The 6,848-nt window shown below is 45.4% G+C and overlaps 1 non-coding gene across 1 annotated transcript; it reads right to left on the bottom strand.

The window, feature by feature from the left end:
- Positions 1-1,613: 1,613 nt before the first annotated feature.
- LOC134543857 (5S ribosomal RNA) lies at positions 1,614-1,732 on the bottom strand. The gene has a single exon (XR_010077306.1). It is a non-coding gene; the product is annotated as a 5S ribosomal RNA (ribosomal RNA).
- Positions 1,733-6,848: the final 5,116 nt, after the last annotated feature.

Genomic DNA, 6,848 nt, shown 5'->3' on the forward strand with positions numbered 1-6,848 from the left:
CAAATATTTGGTATGTCTTTTTTTTTTTTTTTTTTTTTTTCAGGCAATACACACTTTGAATTTTACACAATTTCGATGCTGCAACCTAAGTGTATACATGCGAATAGGATTGCTTAAATGAAAAAGTAAAGTAGGAGGTAAGTGCAAATGTTTCCAGGAGGTTATGCACACACAATCTATTTTATGAATTAATAGTTATTATCTAAGAAAATGATAGAAGATTATAAATAATGTGTGCAGAATAATACAGAATTTGCATGTTACACAAAAAAAAAATATATATATATTCCAAATATTGTTAGCAAAATGCACCTAGATTAGTGAGCTGGATTTTTTTTTTTTTTTTGTATTTTTGTTCTGTTGATCCCACGTGGAGTCAAGGCTCCGGGATATAGAACATGTATGTGCAGACAATTAATATTTACATGATGCAAGTTACCAAGAAAAAAAATTTCAAAAAAAAAAAATACATAACATGTTACACAATTTAACTTTATGCAAAACATGAAGCAGCTGTTATCACAAGTCCATTCAACAAATTAACAGTTCAATTTCTCTATTATCAATCAAATTAAAGAATAGCTTCAGAGGGTAGGTAGGATATTCTAGAAGAATTTTTTTTACTGTTTTTTTTTTTAATACTGGTAAATTGTTTTAGTTATTTTCTGTGATATTAAGTTGTAAAGTTTTACTCCCAAGTAATTTAGTCCATTTTCAAATCGCCTAGTGTTATGTTCAACTATCCTCAATTTACTAGCATTTCTGGTGTTATACCTATGTGCGAATATCTAAAAAAAAAAAAAAAAAAAAAAATAATAATTTTTTTTTTCTTCTTTTTCTTAAGAATGAATAAAAAGTTTCTAGAACGTATTCATTTATGGCAGTCAGGACTTTAAGTTTTTTGAATTTTGGTCTGCAGTTAGATGATTTTTTATCTTTTGTTATTATTCTAATAGCTCCTTTTTTTTTTTTTTTCCCCCAATGTTATATGGCAGAAAGAGTAGAGCTATGGCTACTGTGACATCATGCATTGATGGGAAGGTTATTGTTGGATAACAAAAATTTAGATGATATAATTTTTATTTTTTTCCATACACAACACATTGCAGGTACAATTTTACAGGTTACAGCTGTACCACCTCTAGTATTGCTGCCGACCATCCAACAAATGAGCACACTAAACAGGCATTGATGACATTGTTATCAACGTCTTTTTGAATCTCTCATTATTATACATAACTGCCCACTGAAACAGAGAAACTTCAAAATAGGTGTGTGTGTGTGTGTTTATATATATATATATATATACATATATACATACATACATACATACATACATACATACATACATATACACTTATATATTTATTTTTTCACTTTGAATTTTGTATGAGGTATACACATGCAAAGATTCACAGCTACTGGGTGGGTGAGTGAGTGAGTGAGTGAGTGAGTGAGTGATTGATTGATTGATTGATTGATTGATTGATTGAGAGAGAGTGAGTGTGTGTGTTAGGGGGGGGGGGGGGAAATGTGGTGATTGTGGGGGAAAAAAAAATTTAAAATTGAAATTTTTAAAAAAAAATTTTTTTCTGTAGGGTGCAAAATAGTAGTGCCAACGGCACGTGGTGTTCCCAAGCGGTCACCCATCTAAGTACTAACCACGCTCGACGATGCTTAACTTCGGTGATCGGACGAGAACCGGTGTGTTCATCGTGATATGGCCGTTGGCAATGATATAGATGTTTTTTTTTTGCAGTTTGTATTTGCCACTCGAAATAGCTATACCAGGTGTGATTGTTACAAACAACAGGAGAAATCGTGTAATGAACACTCTTTTACTTCCCCCCCCCCCTCCCCACACACAACACCCACCACCCTCACCATCCCAACCACCAAAGCCCTCTTCAAAATACACTCTCACACACACACACAAACCCACACTCTATAACTGATGAACATTACCATAACTTCTTAAAGCCATTAGATAATATTTAACTCAAGAAAGGTATTGTGATATGTTTAAAGAAAGAAAGGTGAAACCTTTAACTTTACCAGCAGGTATTAGTATCACTGAGGTATCTTCTAGGTTGTAGCAGCAATAGTAGTAATAATAATAAAATTAAATAAGGTAATAAAAAAGAAAAGTTATACATGTGATCAAATCATGAATGTATAAAACTGGAATGAATTTAAATTTTTTTTATTTTTCTTCATAGGCTGTTTTGAAATTGATGAGTAAGTGCCTCTTCTTTTAAATTTTTTAATGCTGAACACTGTTACATAAGAGATGAATGTTTAGAAAATTTAAAAAAAAAAAAGCTAGCCCAGCCCCCTCCCCCCCTCACACAAAATCCAAACAAAAAAAAAACACCCTCCTTCAAAACATCACATAATCATCCAGCCAGCAGTGCAGACGAGAAATTTGCACTCGGGGCCGCCATTTTGACGATAAATTCTTGCATGGCACACCAAAGGTAGGAAAGAATTTAAAAAAATAAAAATAATGGGCGAGCACCCTCGCGTCTGCCTGTAGAAAATGAAGTTAAAAGTAACATAACCTAAAGACAGGCACACACTAGGGTGCTCCCAGGCGGTTGAGAAATTTTTTCCCGCCAAAAGACTTATATATATTATTTATTTTACTGTTTTTGGCAGGGGGCTATGTCGGTCTGTGTGCAAAGTAGTTCCTACTCCCGCCGCCAGGAGCGCGCGCGGTGGGTAGCGATGTTGTTTTTTCTGCTTTCATTTGTTTATTATTTAGAGGGTTAATGCTATGTAAATGTACGCAAGTTTGGTTATGTGTCGGTAGTTGTGCGAGATTTAATTTCCGAAACGAAATTTGACTTTCATCGGCCTGCATTTCTCACTTATTCGGAAAATACATGTGTGTTTATGTATGTATAATAATCGAGTGATTTTGTAATAATTTGGAAGTTTTGTTTGCGTGTGCGATGTGGGGAAGAAAAGGTGTGCACACGAGTCCTAGGGCTATATTTTTTTTTATTGCGAAATATTTACTTCATGTGGTGAAAAATTTTAAATTATTTGTGATGCAAGTGAAATTTGTTTTTTTTTTTCAGTTGGGTGATGTGTTTGTCCTCGTTTGTGTGCAAGGAAGCAAACATGCTGAAGGTAAGGGGCCATAAATGACACTTTAAAATATTAGTTTACCATTAATTTTGGTTAAATATTAAATTGCCATATAAGTAAAATCATGTCAACTGTTGTATTCCACCCAGTATAAGCTGTTAGTAATGGGTACTTAATATAAATAGAATAAATGTAAGCATTTTCGTCTGCATGAAAATTCACTTTTTTTTTGGATCCATTTGTACTGTGGGTAGTTAAATAGTACATTATGTTGTTTTTACTTCGAAGTACAAAACATCTTGTGCATGATTGCAAATTCAAACGCAGTTAAGCATAATATGAATTCGAATTATGTGTGTGTGTGTGTGTATATATATATATTTTTTTCAGTTTTTTTTTTTTTTTTTTTTTTTTTTTTTTTTTTTTACTGTGTCCAGTTTTAGCACAAATGGAATTATTTTCAAAGTGAATCGATGCAACTGGTCTTTGCCATTAATATTGATATATGATCTAACTAAATTAAATAGAAAGGATTTTTTTATTTATTTTTTTATATATATAAATATATTTGTAGCAATGTACTAATGACCACAGAAGTAAGCAAAAAAAATATATATATATATATATATCTCAGCCAGTAAACCATGCGTCTTAAAGACTTTTTTTAATGAAAATATTTCTGCCTTGGTTAAGCTTACATTTACTATCATAGGGATTGAGGGAATTGTAGAACAGCAGCAGAAGCATTTCCTTTCATGATCATGTTCTTGGTCCTGAAAAGGACCGTTTATGTAAGCATGTGCACACCAGACCTGCTCACTTGGAGCTGGTGTATTTGGTGACAGCCTTGGTGCCCTCGCTGACAGCGTGCTTGGCCAGCTCCCCGGGCAGCAGCAGTCTCACGGCCTTCTGTATCTCGCGGCTGGTGATGGTGGAGCGCTTGTTGTAGTGGGCGAGGCGGCTGGCCTCTGCCGCGATGCGCTCGAAAATGTCGTTCACGAAACTGTTCATGATGCTCATGGCCTTAGATGATATGCCAGTGTCCGGATGAACTTGCTTCAACACTTTGTAGATGTAGATTGCGTAGCTTTCCTTCCTCTTGCGCTTCTTTTTCTTGTCGCCCTTCGAGATGTTTTTCTGGGCCTTGCCCGCCTTTTTGGCTGCCTTACCGCTCGTCTTGGGGGGCATCGTAGGTCTGAGCTGTGCCGCTGTCGCTAGATGAGTGAGACGGGAACTGAATTTTTTTCGTGAAAAGTTTTCTTGGCTTCTTGTTGCGCGACCAATCGGAGCGCTCCGCGGCTCGTGATTGGTCGCGCTCCGCGGAGGGACGTGTAACAAAAGTAATTTCCAGCGGCCGGGGCGCCACTTTCTCGTAGGTTGCGGACCAGTGTACAGCCTATAACTCAACATGTCTGGCAGAGGAAAAGGAGGAAAGGTTAAGGGGAAATCCAAGACTCGCCTCGGCAGTAGTGTTTGCGATCGCTCCAGTGTTCTTGCCTCGTTTCGGTGTTTGTGGTTTCAGTTCGCCATCGAAGTGGTGTTTTTTGTGTTCTGTATTAATTTGTGCACCTGCACAAACGTTTGTGAGTGTCGGGGCGGCGTCGTTTAATTTTAATCAGTGTTTCTGTTCACTTGTCATTATGTAAACAATCTTGGATACTGTCGATTAATCGATTGGGCCTGGACTCGCCTTTCGATTGTGTGGTCCCAATTATTATTTTTGTGGTCCCAATTATGTGGTCCCGATTTTCTGCACCATAAATTTGTGGTCCCAACTGGAAATGGACAGCGACGTGGTTCCTGCCTCTCCGAACGCCATTGTGGTGGACCATCAGTCTCTTGCGGCCCCGCCATCCTTGCCGCCGCCGCCAGTCATGCCTGGTAAGCACTGGGCCGCAGCGGGCGGGCACCGCTCCAACGTCATCTCGTCCTCCTCGGACTCGGAGGCTGACGTTCTCTCGGCCGAACCCTCTTCGCAAGGTGCTGCCGACCGCCGCAACAGCAAGTACAGCAAGGACGCTGCCAAGGCGATGGTTCGGCGCCAATACTTTGCGGGCCCTCGCCCTGATGGGGTTGGTGGCAGCACACCATCTTCTCGTGCCATCTCCCGGGCTGACACCAGGGAACACCGCCGCCAACAGCAGGCGGAGGTTCTCCACACGAAGCGGCAGGCGGATGCGCATGTGGCGGCCATCATTGACGCTGTCGCGGCGGGGGTGGAACGCCCCTGGTCGCATGGCCGCACGCCTTCCTGGCCTAATGATCTTCACCGCATTGACGCGGAGGAGGTGGCGGATGCTGGTGGGGGGCCCGCCTCCCGCTCTGCCTCCCAGCCGGACATCCATCTTATTCGGCAGGTCGAGGAGACCTGGCGTGGGCTGTCCTCAGGATCGCTGTCTGCCCCCCGACCGGTACCCACCGTTTCCAGCTGCCACACGCCTCGGAGTGCGGCGACGGTTACCACCACGTCCACTGTGATGACCACCACCTCGGTCGCCATCTGCGCCGTGTCGGGGGGCCGCCCGCCGGCCCTGCTTTCCCCTTTGGTTGCTGACACTGATCCCCCATTTCAAGCCGTCGGGGCAGCGGAGCCCCATCTGGGCCTTTCTCCTGCCGACCCCCGGGCCCCACCTGACCCAGTGCCCCGCCGTCCAGCTGCCGGGGTGGTTGCGGCGCCACCGGTGTCTTCGTGCGCCACCTCTTCGGCTCCGCGCACCCCAGTGGTGCCCCCAGGTGGTCCGGCCTCTGCTGAGCCACGCGTCAAGCGTATTCCACCCATCGTTGTGGCCACCCGCCTCACCGCCGATGCACTGCGGGGCAACCGCGAGTTGCGCCGTAAACTTCAAGGGGACTTTACAGTGGACTACCTGCGGGGGTACCCACGGTACCACCCCACCTCTCTTCAAGACAGGGCGGTGCTCATGGAGTATTTCCGCACCCATGGGATCCAGTGCCATACTTTCCCGGTGGCAGGCCGCGCCAAACCGAAGTTAGTCCTGGCTGGTCTGCCCCCCACTGCCGCGGAGGCGTCGGTGTGGGAGGAGCTGGCTGAGGAGGGCGTCCGCCCGGACTCCCTCCGTCGCCTGACGCCGGACTGGGCGGCGGACCGCGGTGTAATCCGGTTCCTCCTTGTCTTTCCGGATGCCGCTCAGCTGGCGAAGGCCCGCGCCCTGAGACACCTGGCTGGGCTCCGCATTCAGTGGGAGGAGTTTCGGGGTGGATCCCGCCCCCTCCAATGCCACAACTGCCAGCGGTGGGGGCACCGGGTGGAGGACTGTGGCCACCCGTTCCGTTGCCTCCGCTGCGTCCGGCAGCATGCCCACGGCGCCTGCCCGAAGACCCCGGAGGAGCCGCCTTGCTGCGTCAACTGTGAGGGGCAGCATCCGGCCAACGCCCGCACCTGCCCCTCCTACTTGAAGTTCCTCGAGCAGCAGCTGCGGCGGAAGGGGCCTTCGCTTCAGCAGCTGCCACGGCCCCAGCCGCCACGCCACCACCTCCAGGACGCCGCTCCCTCCCGGCCATCCATGGCTGCCGTGCCTCCAGATGACTTTCCGTCCTTGCGCCCTCCATCCTCGTACCGTCCTCCGGGGACGCACTCCTATGCGGCGTCTGTTGCCGGTCCTCCGCTGTTTCTGGGGCCCACTCCTTTTGCGGCACAGCTTCCACCTGCCCCTCAGGCCCCCTTCGTCACGCAAGGGCCCCGCCCTGTCCCTCTCCTTCCGGTCGCCCCGCCTGTAGTCTGGTCCTCGCATCGG

The sequence above is a fragment of the Bacillus rossius genome, unplaced genomic scaffold, assembly GCF_032445375.1.
Source record: "Bacillus rossius redtenbacheri isolate Brsri unplaced genomic scaffold, Brsri_v3 Brsri_v3_scf22, whole genome shotgun sequence".
In the NCBI taxonomy this organism is placed as follows: Eukaryota; Metazoa; Arthropoda; class Insecta; order Phasmatodea; family Bacillidae; genus Bacillus; species Bacillus rossius.